We start from the raw sequence: 14,559 nt of genomic DNA, 5'->3' as shown, positions 1-14,559 counted from the left end.
TTTCTTGGACCTTCATGATCCTGGGTTTGTTGTCTTCCTCTGAACATGCTCCAGCACAATAATGTTATTCTTAAAATATGGTGCTCACAACTAAGTAAAATACTCTATAAGTGATCTGATCAGGGCATAGCACCAAAAGGTTGTCATTTTTTCTTGTTAAGTATCTTATACATTAATACTTTCTAAGGTTTGCATAAGCCTTTCCATTGCTCATTCAAAATCTGAATGAAATTTTCCATATTATATGACAAGAGTATTTCAAGGATGTCTCCATTGTCCATTTCTATAAAGGTAAAGTATATTATCCTGTGACAATCACAGCGGGATCTGTCTCTTAGTCATTATTGGCAAGGTTCTTCCCAAGGTCCAATTTAATAGGCTGCTCCTCCATCTGGAAGAAGGTCATTTACCTGAGAGGCAATGTGGCTTCCAAAGGAGCCGAGGAACAATTGATATGTTGTTTGCTGTCCAATAACTCCAGGAGGAATGTCAGGAGCAGAACAAAGATCTATATACAACATTTGTAGAACCAACAAAGTCTTTGATGCTAGCCATAACGGCTTATGGAAAATTATGTCAAAATTTGGTTGCCCAGAAAAATTTATCAGTATGGTACATCAATTTCACGATGACTTGCTTATCTGGGTTCCAGACAATTGACAATGCTCTAGAGCTTTCTCAGTCATAATGGAGTAAAATGAGATTGTATGCTTGCTCCCATTCTTTTTAACATGTTTTTCAGCTATATTGTTAAATGCTTTCAAAGAGAATAAATATGGCATTCCAACTTAGTTACTGCATTGATGATAATTTTTTCAACTTGAAAAGACTATGAAACAAAACTTGAATGAATAATGGTGCTAGATTTTTGTTTGCAGATAATTGTGCCTTCAAGGTAGCATGCAAAGCTGAGATACAATAAAGTTTGTATCAATTGCTGTCTATGTTAATTTTGGCCTAATTAACATCAAAAGCATAGGCATTCCATCAGCCAGAACCACACCATCCATATGCGGAACTATTTGGTTATAACAAATGGAGTTTTGAATTCTGTTGATAAATTCACTTACTTTAATCTTATAATTTCCAAAGATGTACACATTGATAATGAAGTTGACACACACATTGACACATTGTCATAGTTAGCTCCGTGTGTGTGTGTGTGTGTGTGTGAGGAAAAGTATTAGACTAACTACAAAACTGAACATTTACAGAACCATTGTATTGACTCCATTGCTTTATGCCTTTGAAACCTGGATAGTATAAAAGAACCATGCCGGGAAATTGAATTATTTTCATTTGAATTGCCTTAGGAAGATTCTGAAGATCACCTGAGAGAATAAGGTCCCAGACTCTGAGGTTCTTTCTCAAACTAAACTGCCAAGCATTCCAATTCTACTGCAAGAGAGTGCAATTCCATTCCAGAGTGTGTTGGTCATATTGTTAGAATGTCAAATGTACATTTGACCAAAATAGTATTTTATGAAGAACTCACACAGGACAAGTACTCACAAGGTGGTCAGAAAACACAATATAGAGACACTCTCAAAGTCTTAAGAACTTTATAATTGATTATATCTCATAGGAGACATTGGTACAGGACTGCTCAGCATGGTATTCCCTCAATTGAGAAGGTGCTATGTTCACTGAACAAACCAGAATTGAAAAAGGTCAGAAGGAATGTACAAAATAAGAGAATTTGGGGTATATATAACAGTAGGATAATTAATTGGCACAGTGGATATATTGCCAAGTCTAGAGTAAGGAAGACTCTTCTTAAATTCAAATCTCACCTTGACACTTACTAAACTGTGAGGTTATGGACAAGCCACTTAATCCTGCTTGCTTCAGTTTCCCAGTCTGTAAATTTGAGAAGGAAATGGCAAACTATTCCGGTATCTTTGGCAAGAAAATCCCAAATAGGGCCATGGTGAGTCTGAAATAACTAAAACAAATCAAAAACAACAATAACAAAAATTAACAATTGTTAAACATTTGATAAGAAATGTTAATTCAGAAAGCTTTCATTATGCATCTACTATAGGTAAAGTATTTTCCTGAGTTCTGCCAAATATGGAAAAGTTAAAAAAATAACCAAACCCCCACCCCCCCAAAAAAAAACAAAACAACTCTGTCCTTTGAGAATTTATATGCTACCTGATTTCAAAGAATAAATAATAATCCTTTCACAATCCTTGATTTTGGGGAAAATAAGTATCTCTTCTGGTATATTCCAATATTAGTTCATATGTCTGTATGTGTGTGTGTGTGTGTGTGTGTGTGTGTGTGTGTGTGTGCATGTGTGTATGTATGTAACCCAGTGGAGAGCTTCATGAGGAAAAAGAATTATGATGCAGAACTTTCTTGTTTAGAGTATGTGAAAGCCTGTTGACGCATCATATAAATCATGATAAAATGAAGCCTTCAAGATTCATTTTTGCAATAATGCTGCTTAGCTATGCTAAGGATTTTATATTCAATATGTTAACTTACTCTGATATCTTAGCATAAGTAACTGATAGCACTTCCTCCCTTGATAAATACACCAATTATTTCTAACAGAATAAAGATTTCAACTTTATATAGGTTAAAAAAAATTACTACATCAAAATGTTTCAGGAAACACTGACAAAACTATTATAATCACAAGGCACAATTCTTTACTAATGAAGTAAATCTAAAAAATTGATAAGAAAATACTTCACTTGCTAGTAGGTCATGTTAAGTACTGTACACTGAATGTACTAAATATAAAAAAGTAACATTAAAACAACATTAAGGATATAGCTTGAAATAATATAGCTAGAAAATTCTGATCTGGCAGAAAAATCAATCATTTATAGCCATTCTAAGCAAGAAGGCATTCCTTTTGAAATATTTCAGTAAGTTTCTGCTTTAAAGGTTTATAGAATCAAGATCTGAATCAAACATCTTTAGTAAGCAGAATCTATGATTAGTGGGAACAATTTATGTATTTGGCCACAGAGGCTCTCTAGGAAGACCATGCTTCATTATGAATCCAGCAGTCTTAAAGCTTTGCTTGTCTCTATTTTTACTGTTGTTTTGCTATTAGTGAAAAGAATCCATTAAGTTGACTTTTGATCTATATCAACTTTCTGTCCAACACACAATGGAAAGAAGCATTTTTCAATTGTGCAAATTTGAATACAATATGGATTTTAAAGCCATCTACTGTCTCTAAGGGGGCAGGGAGAGTTGAAAATATTTATCTTCAGCAGATAGACATGTCACAGAACTATAAATGTAGTATTAGGTGGATATTATGGCAGGTAGGCAATCAGGGAAATCAGGGAAGTATAATTAATATCTGGATACATAGGCATTTTACATGAGGGGGGGTCTAGAAACAAGTAATGGAAAGTCAATATTTTTATGGCTGTTCTTATTCTCAATTAACTAGGAAGAGAAGTTAGATATCATCTGGAGACAGATGTAAATTCGAGAAGGAAATGGCAAGGAGGAGACAGACAGATTGACAGAGAGAGATAGAGAGACACCAAGACATAGAGAGAGACACAGAAAAAGAGACAGAGAAAAAGAGAGAGAGAGAGAGAGAGAGAGACTGACAGAGAGAAAAAAGACAGAGGGAGACAGATAGACAAAGAGACTGACAGAAATAAGATGGAGGGAAATAGAAAGACACAGAGAGAGAGACAAAGAGAGAAAAAAGAGAGACAGAGTGATAGTGAGATGCACAAAGAGACAGAAATACATACGGTGAGAGACAGAGAAACAGCAGAAACACAGAGAGAGATGAAGGAGAGAGGGGGGAGTAGGAAGGGGGAGGCAGAGGGAGAAAGAGAGGGAAAGAAAGAGTCACTGTGGCTAAATTTTTTTTTTATAAAGTTCTGTGATTTTATTTTTAGAAATCCTCTGTTGTTTTGGAGTAGGAGTGAAGGAAATGGATAGAGAAATTTAACTAGACCTGAAGTTTATTAAGGTGGGTAGAGGCATAAAATATTAGGGATAAAAAATTATAGAATGCTAGCAAGGGCATACTGAAATGGTTGATTACAGGATTCAGGTAGAGTAGAGAAGTGAAGCCAGAAGAAGCTGATGCACTGATTAAAGAGAGAGGAGTTTAGGTACTGGAAATCTCGGTGAAAGCAGGGGAACAAATTATATAAGAGAAACAGGTTGGAAAAGTAAAGAGAAAAGTGATTTGCCTCTTTTATCAATTTCATTTCTCATGACTCATTTTCCTTCTCCACCCAGAATCAAATCTTTCCTTGTAACAAATAAATATAGTACAAATATTGTAAGTATAGTATAATATAATAAATCATCTCTATAACTGTACCTTTAGTCTACCATTTGTATTGAAAGGTGGTAGAACTTTTTAAACAATATTCAATGTATTGAATGACATGATTGTCATTATATTGACAAAAGTTTAGAAGTCTTTCAATTTTTTTCCCTTTACATCACTGTGATTGTTTATATGTTATTTTCCTAGTTCTTATTTTGTACATAACAACACTTAGTAAATTCTTGTTTATTATTTTGCTCTATATTAGCACATACAAACTTTTCAAATTTCTCCAAATTGTTCACATTTGTTGCTTCAGAGCAAAACTTCCAACTTGGATAACATGGAAATGGAACAAAATCACAGTAGCATTCCATGCCAAATATGAAGGTAGAAGAAAAGAATTTGAATATTTACTATTAACTTTGTTAACTTAATGTTTCTAGCCTCAGTTTCTTCATCTTTAAAATGGGATGGTAGTAATAGTTTTACTCTCTACTTCACAGATTAGACACATTTTTTAACTCTAAGGTGATTTAGAAACATATTGTTATCTTGTTTTAAGTAATGATACATTATAGAGTGTTGTTTTGTTTGGAAGTAAATGATGTACAGTTTAATAATCCATAACATTAATAAGCAAGTATATGATAACATAGATAACTTTGAATAGGCTGAGGAGTTATTGCATGGACTATATATTTGTGAGTGAGAGGACAAAGAAGAAACCCAAGGTAGCAGCAATATTCTGCATACAGATCTAACCTTGAAAGATTTTTATATTTTCCAGTAAATATTTTGCACCTGAAAAACATGCAATTGCTATAAATAAGGGTTTGGATTTTATTGATGGTTGAGGCTAAAGAAAATATTACAAATGTACATTAAATTTTAAATATTTATATAGACAAAAGAAGCCAGTTCTTAAACTTTCACCAGTAGGAATCAAATTAAGCCTAGGTTAAATTAAATGGTCAAGAAGATATATGCTCTGTGAAAAAGATATTGTATCCAGTGTCATAAGATGGAGTGAGTATTTGGTGATGTAACAGATTTAGCAAATTTGGTTAATATGTACTCAAAACAGAATTGCAAGTGTTACCAGGTCCTTCAAAGGCAAAAAAAAGACAAAATTGGAAATTCAGGTTAGAATCTCAGGAAACCCCTTACTGCTAATGAATATATTATAAGATGGCCCAATAGCCCTGTGATAAAAAGCTTCATTTCATTGATTATTTTTCCCAGTTACTCATCTGCTAGACTATTTCCCAATAAGAAAGGTACTAGGAAATCAGAATACAAAAAATACTTTATACAAACCATGAGTAGTCACAAAAGATAACACCAACCTTGTCCTCAAAGAGCTTACATTTTAAAGGAAGGCAATACATATGTATACACACATATAATTATTAGTAATAATTTTGAATAAGATCTCAATAATAAAACAAACAGCAGTTCTATTGCATTGACATTTTGTGTGTGTGTTTGTATGTGTGTGTAAGCCAAATGGGGTTGTGATTTTCCTGGAATAATTGACATTTTGTCCTTGGAAATTTAACTATCTTTCAAGGTTAGTTCTGCCTCTAGGTCCATGCCTGGTCTGGGTCTCTTCTTGATCCTTCAGAATATCAATTAAACATATGCTTAAACCAAAAGTCTGGATAGTTTGCCATGTCTTCTGTAGAATAAAGTTGTGAAACTAGATTTGCATTTACATTTCACTATTAAATCTGTCCCTAAATACACTAAAGTAATCCAATATTTTTATTAAGTCATTTATCATATATCCTATTCAAATGACTCCTTTTAGAGCAGAAATGATCTTGGGTTTTCAAAAACTATACAAATGAAACATGAGCATTAGCTGGACTTACCACGCTGGTAAGACTCTAGTGTAGTCTTGGCTATGGAATATATATATATATATATATATATATATATATATATATATATATATATGCCATTTCAAGGCCAACTTCTCTAGAAATTGAATTCATTAGCCATATGTTTTCCATCTTTTATTCACTCTGTGATGAATAAATTCAATAAATACACTTTCTCCGAACATAATTTTATTTTTATTAATGGTGATGCAAATAATTGTTAACAAAGAGGTTTAAATTGGCCGCCTTATTAAGGCCAGTGACCCCAACAAAACGTTTCTGTTGACATATAGGAAAGAAAGGGTCTGGGTAGTTAGGCAACATCACAATTGGTTACACTAGGGAAAGGGGGTTGGCATTTAGGTGTGACAAATAATACTCCCACTCTGACTATTAAGGAATATTATTTGTTTTATGGAACTTATCTGCCTCTTCCAATCATTTAGGAGATTAGAACCAGCAGATTTACTCTCCCTTCCCTAATTTCACAAGGACAGACATATTTGTCAGAAAACTTGTGTTTGGGGAGTGGAAAGTGGGGAGGGCTATTTGGGACTTACAAAAAGCAGACATTCCAGGGATTAACTGATTGAGTGAAAACAACTTTCTTGTTTAACTACATCTTTAGAAGGGACAGCAACATTCTTTCTTTTAATATATTTTTATTTCCCCTGTGTTATACATAAAAAAACAACATTTTTGGATGTATACAAGTACATTCATTTTTTAGAAAGATAGTTCCTTATGATTCATGTTTGGAGAGAAAAATGAGAAAAGGGAAAAACAACCTGAGAAAAATAAAACAGAAGAAAAAGGAGGAAATGAACATAACACGGCTAGATTTATATTCAATCTCCATAGTTCTCTCTCTGGATGTGGATCCAAAGTTTATTGGGATTGCTTTGGCTCATTGAACTCCTGAACAATTCTTTCTGTTCATGACAGACATGAATAAAGTCTGGCATACTTGACCATCGATCACTATCTTGCTGTTACTTGTATAATGGTTCTGCTTTTTTTTGCTCAGCATCAGTTTGTGTAAATCTTTCCAGGCCTTTCTTCAATCAGTTTGTTTATTATTTTTTGTAGAACAATAACATTTCATTATATACATAAACCACAACGTATTCAGCCATTTCCCAATTGATGGGCATCTACACATTTTCCAATTCTTTGCTACTACAAAAAAGTTTGCTACAAACATTTTTTGCACATGTGAGACCTTTACCCTCTTCTATGATTTCCTCGGGATATAGATTATGCAGTGGCACTTCTTCAAATGGTATACAATTTTATGGCTCTTTGGGTATAGTATCAAATTACTCTTTAAAATAGTTGGATCATTTCACAACTTCACCAACACTGCATGAATGTCCCAGTTTTCCCACATCTCCTCCACTATTTATTATTATATTTTTCTGTCATCTAAACAAATCTGAGATGTGTGAAATGGTACCTCAGAGTTGTCTTAATTTGCATTTCTCTAATCAATAGTGAATTAGAACTTTTTTTTTTTTATATAACTAAAGATGATTTTGAGTACTTCATCTAAAAATTATCTGTTCAGATCCTTTGGAGAAAGAGTTATATTCTTATAAATGTGATAATTCTTTATGTATTTTAGAAATGAGGCCTTAATTTCCCTCCTCCCCCTCCCCCCAACCTTTGGACTTCCCTCTAATCTAGGATCTTTTAGATTTGTTTATGAAAAATCTTTTTAATTTAATGTAATCAAAATTATCCACTTTGCATTTCAAAATGTTCTCTAGTTCTTCTTTGGCCATAAATTCCTCCCTTCTCCAAAGATCTGATAGGTAAACCATCCCTTGGTCTTCTAATTTGCTTCTTTATGTCTCTTATTTTAATCTCATTTTGGTATGGGTTTGTGATGTAGATCTATGCTGAATTTCTGACTTGTTATTTTCCAGTTTTCCCAGCAATTTCTGTGAAACAGTGAGTTCTTATCCCAGAAGCTAGAATTTTGGGGCTTATCAAATACTAGATTACTATAGTCATTGATTATTGTATCATGTGTATGCCACTTATGCCACCGATCTACCACCATATTCTTTAGCCAGTATCAGATATTTTTAATGATTGTTGCTTTATAATATAGTTTTAGGTCTGATACTGCTAAACCAATGTCCTTTGTATTTTTCTCATTAATTCCCTTGATTTTCTTTATCTTTTATTTTACTGGAAACAGTTTTTCTTGTATTATAAAATAATTTTGGCAGTTTAATTAACTGGCACTGAATAAGCAGACACATTAGGTAGAATTATCATTTTTATTATATTAGTTCAGTCTATGCATAAGCAATTGATATTTTCCCAATCATTTAGATTTGATTTTATTTGCATGAAAACTGCTTGTCATTGTGTTTATACAGTTCCTGGATTTGTCTTAGCAGGTAGTCACCCAAATATTTTATTTTGTCTACAGTTATTTTAAATGGAATTTCTCTTTCTATCTCTTGATGCTGGGTTTTATCAATAACATACAGAAATGCTGATAATTTGTGGGGGTTTATTTTACACCTTGTAAATTTGCCAACGCTGTTAATTATTTCAAGTAGGTTTTTGGATGATTCTCTAGTATTGTCTAAGTATATTGTCATATCATTCACAAAGACTGATAGTTTTATCTCCTCATGCCTATTCTAATTCACTAAATTCCTTTTTCTTCTTGTTAAAGCCAACACAGCTAGTAAAATTTTGAATAGTAGTGGTGATAATGAGCATATTTATTTCACCCCTAGTCTTATTGGGAATGCATTTAGTTTCTCTCCATTACAAATAATGTTTTCTATTCTCTCTAGTGACTTTAATAATAAAAAAAGGCACTACTTTGTCAAAAGCTTTTTTTTTTTGCATCTTTTGAGATGATCACATGATTTAGTTTTCATATTGATATGATCAATTGTTGGAATCTTTACAAACCACTAACTCATTAGAGTTGATAGATTATTGATCTGATCTTACAAGAAGATGTTTTGGACCAGAACCTGAAACAAGGTACTAAGTAGAACTAATTGATACAATGCTTGAGTTTGCACCTTTACTCCTTGGAGTTCACACGTTTGGGAAATTTCAGGGTTTAGTATGAGATATCTGAATTCACACCTCCCTTAAAGCTCTTAGGGCCAGAGAGCACTATGGGAGAAAACCCATAATCCCATTCTCTCAGAAGAGTCAAATATATGCCAGTGAAGAGTGATTCAAAGGAATATTTTCCACTTGGCTGGCTGGTGGCAGAAGAGTTTTCAGAGGAAGAAGCTATGAGTCAAGAGTTCAGCGGAAGATTGAGAAGGCTCTCTCAAAGGCACAACCAGACCTCTGTGGTGGCTGGGCTCCTGCACCTCCCCCACTGAGACCAAGCTGGTCTGAAAGACTCACCAGAAGAACTTTTAAATTTAGTTCTTTATACCATTAATTTTTTAATCTTTGATAAAGATGCACTGGCTCCAGCAGACAGGTTTTATAACCCATCAAAAGAGCAGTGTCCAGTGAGAGCAGCTCCACTATCTTTAGATAATCGCCAGGTGATGTGGAGAGATCCAGAAAGTGGTGAATGGAAGGGACCAGATAGGCTAACTGCTTGGGGGAGCAGGTTTGCTTGCATCTCTACATGTGAAGAAGGAATCAGATGGGTGCCAATGAGCCGCATTCGCCTTGTCCATCACAGAGAGAAGGAGCAGACCCTTGAAACAAAGGAGAAGACCCATGAAATATCGGGTGGTTCTGTTGCTGATTGTGCTCACCATTGAAAGAGCATGGCTGACAATGAGACTGTTAAAAAGACTTTTAAAATCTTCAGGAATCATTGGATTTCCTAACACAAGATGAAACTGTTTTAGTTCTTGAAAAATCAGCAAGAATCATTGGATTCCCTGAGATGAAAAATTGTTGATGAGACTTTTGCAGTACATCAGAGCTTACAGGAACTATTGGATTCCTGGCACATGAACTAATGGACAATGGAATCCTTTTGGACTATTTCTAGGACTTATGGACATGTGTAAATTTTCAGGATGATTCTTGTTATTTGTTACATTACTACTATCTTGTGTTATATTGCTATGTGCTTATGTAAATTATGTATAATGCCTCCCATATTGATGGATTTACATATACCATGTATATCTGTTTCAAAGTTCTGGCCCACATTGATGGATTTATGTGTACCTGTTTCAAGTGAGCCCCTTCAGAAACCCACTAATCTGATTTGACTTCCTATTTCCTTTGGTGTTTTCATCTCCCTTCCTGAGGTGTCAGGGAAGGTGTGATCACCTTTTTTGAGGGGTTCTCATCTCCTAGAGAAATCAGGGAAGTCATGACTACCCTATGTTCTAAAACAAAAGAAAGGGGGAGATGTTGGAATCTTTACAAACTGCTAACTCATTAGAGTTGATAGATTATGGATCTGATCTTACAAGAAGATGTTTTGGGCCAGAACCTGAAACAAGGTACTAAATAGAACTAATTGATACAATGCTTGTGTTTGCACCTTTACTCCTTGGAGTTCATATGTTTGGGAAATTTCAGGGTTTAGTATGAGATATCTGAATTCACAGCTCCCTTAAAGCTCTTAGGGCCAGAGAGCACTATGGGAGAAAACTCATAATCCCATTCTCTCAGAAGAGTCATATATTTGCCAGTAAAGAGTGATTCGAGGGAATATTTTCCACTTGGCTGGCTGGTGGCAGAAGAAGAGTTTCCAGAGGAAGAAGCTACGAGTGGAGAGTTCAGCGGAAGATTGAGAAGGCTCTCTCAGAGGCACAACCAGACCTCTGTGGTGGCTGGCCTCCTGCACCTCCCCCACTGGTCTGAAAGACTCTCCAGAAAGCTAGCCTAGCCCCAAGTGAAGGAGATAAGAGATTCATTCCATCTTTGTGCTGGCTGGAGGCTGAAGAAAGCAGAGGCAGAGGCTGAAGGACAAAACCTTTGGATTTGGAGAAATTCGGAGGGAGCTCTTGGAACAGAGCAGAAAGATAGGCCTCTAAACTAACTGGGCTATATTAGAGAAAATAAAAGATCTGAACTTTTATCACCTGGCTGCGTTTTGGGTGATTATTACTTTCAACTGCAACTAAGACTGCCTCCAAGAAAACCTCCCCCAAGAAACCTACTCTCTCCCCCGAGAGAATCTATATTATCTATTTTAAAGAAGAAAAAAGAACACAACAATCAATTATGGCAATAGTTTTTTTTTTTGTGATATTGAACTAGACTTGCATTCCAGACATAAATTCCAATTAGTTATAGCATATTATTCAGCTGATTAGTTGTTGTAATTTCTTTGATAGTATTTTATTTAATTTTTTTGCATCAACATTCATTAGGGAGATTGGTTTGTAATTTTCTTTCTCTGTTTTTGCTCTTCCTGATTTAGGCATGACTACCATATTTGTGTCACAGAAGGAATTTGGCAGGACTCCTTCTTTACTTATTTTTTCAAATAATTTACATATTATTGTAATTAATTGTTCTTTAAATATTTTTTTTAGAATTCACCTAGCACTGGAAATTTTTTCTTAGGAAGTCATTAATGATTTTTCCAAGTTTATTTTTTTTCTAAAATAGGACTATTTAAATAATTTACTTACTCTACTGTTAATCTGGGCAATTTATATCTTTGCAAATATTCATCCATTTCAATTAGATTGTCTTATTTATTGGCATACATTGGACGAAATAGCTCCAAATTATTGCTTTAATTTCTTCTTTATTGCTGGTAGGTTTAACTTTTTCATTTTTGATACTGGTAATTTGTTTTTTTCTTTTCCTTGTCCTAAACATATTAACTAAAGCTTATATAATTTATTGTTTTTTTCATAAAATTAATTCTTACTTTTGGTAAGTATTTCAATAGTTTTCTTAGTTTCAATTTTGTTAATCACTTCTTTAATTCTAATTTGGTATTAATTAGGATTTTTAATTTGTTATATTGCTAGTTTTTTTTTGTTTCATTTCTAATTTATTAATCTTTTCTTTATTTTATTCATATAACAATATAGATATACAACATTTCTGCTAAGAACTGTTTTGGTTGCATCCCTTAGGTTGTGGTATGTTGTCTCATTTTTGTCATTCTCTCAGATGAAATTATTCTATAATTTTTTTGTTTGACCCACTTATTTGTTAGTATTGGATTATTTAATTTCCAATTGGAAATATGTACCCTTTTCTAGAGATTTATTGAATATATATTTTTATTGAATGATTATCTGAACAAGAAGCTTTTACTTTTTATGCCTTTTTGCATTTTAGTGTCAGGTTTTTAATGTCATAATAAACTGTTAATTTTGGTGTAGATGCTTGGTACTGCTGAGGAAAAAGTTTATGTTTCTTTCTATCCCTATTCAATTTTTTCCAGAGTGCTATCATAATTTTCTAGAATTCTATTAAACTTCCTAATTTCTTTCTTGTTTATTTTGTGATTCTATTTATCTAATTCTGAGAGGAAGAGGTTGAAGTTTCCTACTAATATAGCTTTGCTGTCTATTTCTTCCTATAACTGGCTTAACCTCTCTAAGAATTTGGATGCTGTACAACTTGCCAGGTTTTATTAATTATCATTTCTTATAAAAAGTTAATTGTTATAAAGAAATTAACTCAAAGAGAAGATCCAATGAATTCACAAACTGCCTTAAGCCCAAAAAAAGAATCCCACTTTTATCTCCTTGCCTCATAGGAAAAGAAAAAAAGATGACAGTCAAGGGTAATCCCAATTTAGAATCCAATCTCATTTCTAAAAACACTATAGAGAAGAATTATGAGAAACACTGTCTTATACAACCATGAAAAACAGTATAAATGAAAACAAATCTAAAGCAAATGTAAGAATTTTGACTGTTCTCATCCCAAGAGCTTCTATAGGTCCAAAAAATAGAAAATAAATGGAATGTCTATGTGAATATCTCTATAACAATAGATTTATTATCTGTAATAGAAAAACCACAATATTTGATCTCATGTTTCAATATCCAAAGGTCATGTGAAGAAGTAGAGATGACCCTGAGGAATACAAGTTTGGGGAATTTGCTAGACCACAAGTTCAAATCAAAACCATTTTTGTGGAGTCAATCCAATCTTAAAAATTAATTTTCAAGAATATTTAAGGGAGTAAAAGACTGAAAAGAATGAGAAAATATTGTATACTAATGACTCAAAATAATCAAGATAACTCCAACAATTATGTACCAATGTGTCTACTTTCTCATCTTTATGAAATCATTATTGTTTCAATCCATAAGTAAGATGGGGTAAAAGAGTAGGTAAGAAGGAGGAGTTCACAGGAATATAAATATGGGAGGAAGAAAGCACACTCCAGGATACTACCAAAGCATCCCTGATGAAAATATGATAAGGGAGCTACAGACTTTTTAAAATGATTCTCTGTAGGAAGGCTTCTTAAAATTCTTCCACTCAGGATCCCTTTTCCCCCAAGAAAATTTTACACAGCCCAAGCTATATGAGCATATAAAATAGGTATACAAATCAAACATTTACTGATAATAAATCATAATTTTGTGATCCTTACTTTCAGTTATGAGACGCCACATGGGGTTGCAACCTACAGTTTAAGAAGCTTTGCTCTATAGCACATTTAAAAAAATAATATGCAGTTGACTGAAATATAAAGATGATATAAGATCCAACTGTGTTTATTATTGTTTGATTTAAAAAATGATTAAGGAGAGATACACAGTCTTGAAGATTCGCCTCTAAAAAAGAATATCTCTTTTGTATGTTAATATCATATAATATTTCTTTTTTTAAAAAGAGATAATTCTGTTCAATGACCCTCTGATTATTAATAAGGGAAACATAAAACAAAGATACGTAGCTATCATCAAAAATATTCACTATTGTTAAAGAAACTATCTTGTGCAGTGACCAAATGGATGAAAAATTATCATAGAGAGTGTGACCTCCCATATTCACTTATTGGATAATAATATTGCATTGACCATATCATGCCTCATAATATTCTAAGGCATGATCAGTTATTACTACCCATTATTACACAATTACCCAAAAGGATTTGCCTTAATAATGTATATCAGAGAAATTCAATAAATCAAAATAACTATTGTTTATGCTGACAGACACTTGGATAGCTAGTCCATTGAGTGACATCTTTGCATGTGCTTGGAACCAGACAGGTAAGAAGGAGCAAGATCTATTGCATTTGAGAAATTATTCATTGACATTGATCTACTCTTCAGCTCAAAGATCATATTTTCAGATTAAATATTTTCCCAATGTTACTTTATGATCTAAGGAAGTAAAAAGTTGGGGATAAACCATAGGACACTGTAGAGATTCCTGGCAGGTAAAAGTGAATTACATAATATTTTAATCATAATCTTCACCCAAGAAAGTCTACAGAAAATACCA

Source organism: Antechinus flavipes, chromosome 3, assembly GCF_016432865.1.
Source record: "Antechinus flavipes isolate AdamAnt ecotype Samford, QLD, Australia chromosome 3, AdamAnt_v2, whole genome shotgun sequence".
Taxonomy (NCBI): domain Eukaryota; kingdom Metazoa; phylum Chordata; class Mammalia; order Dasyuromorphia; family Dasyuridae; genus Antechinus; species Antechinus flavipes.
This window is presented reverse-complemented; position numbering follows the sequence as displayed.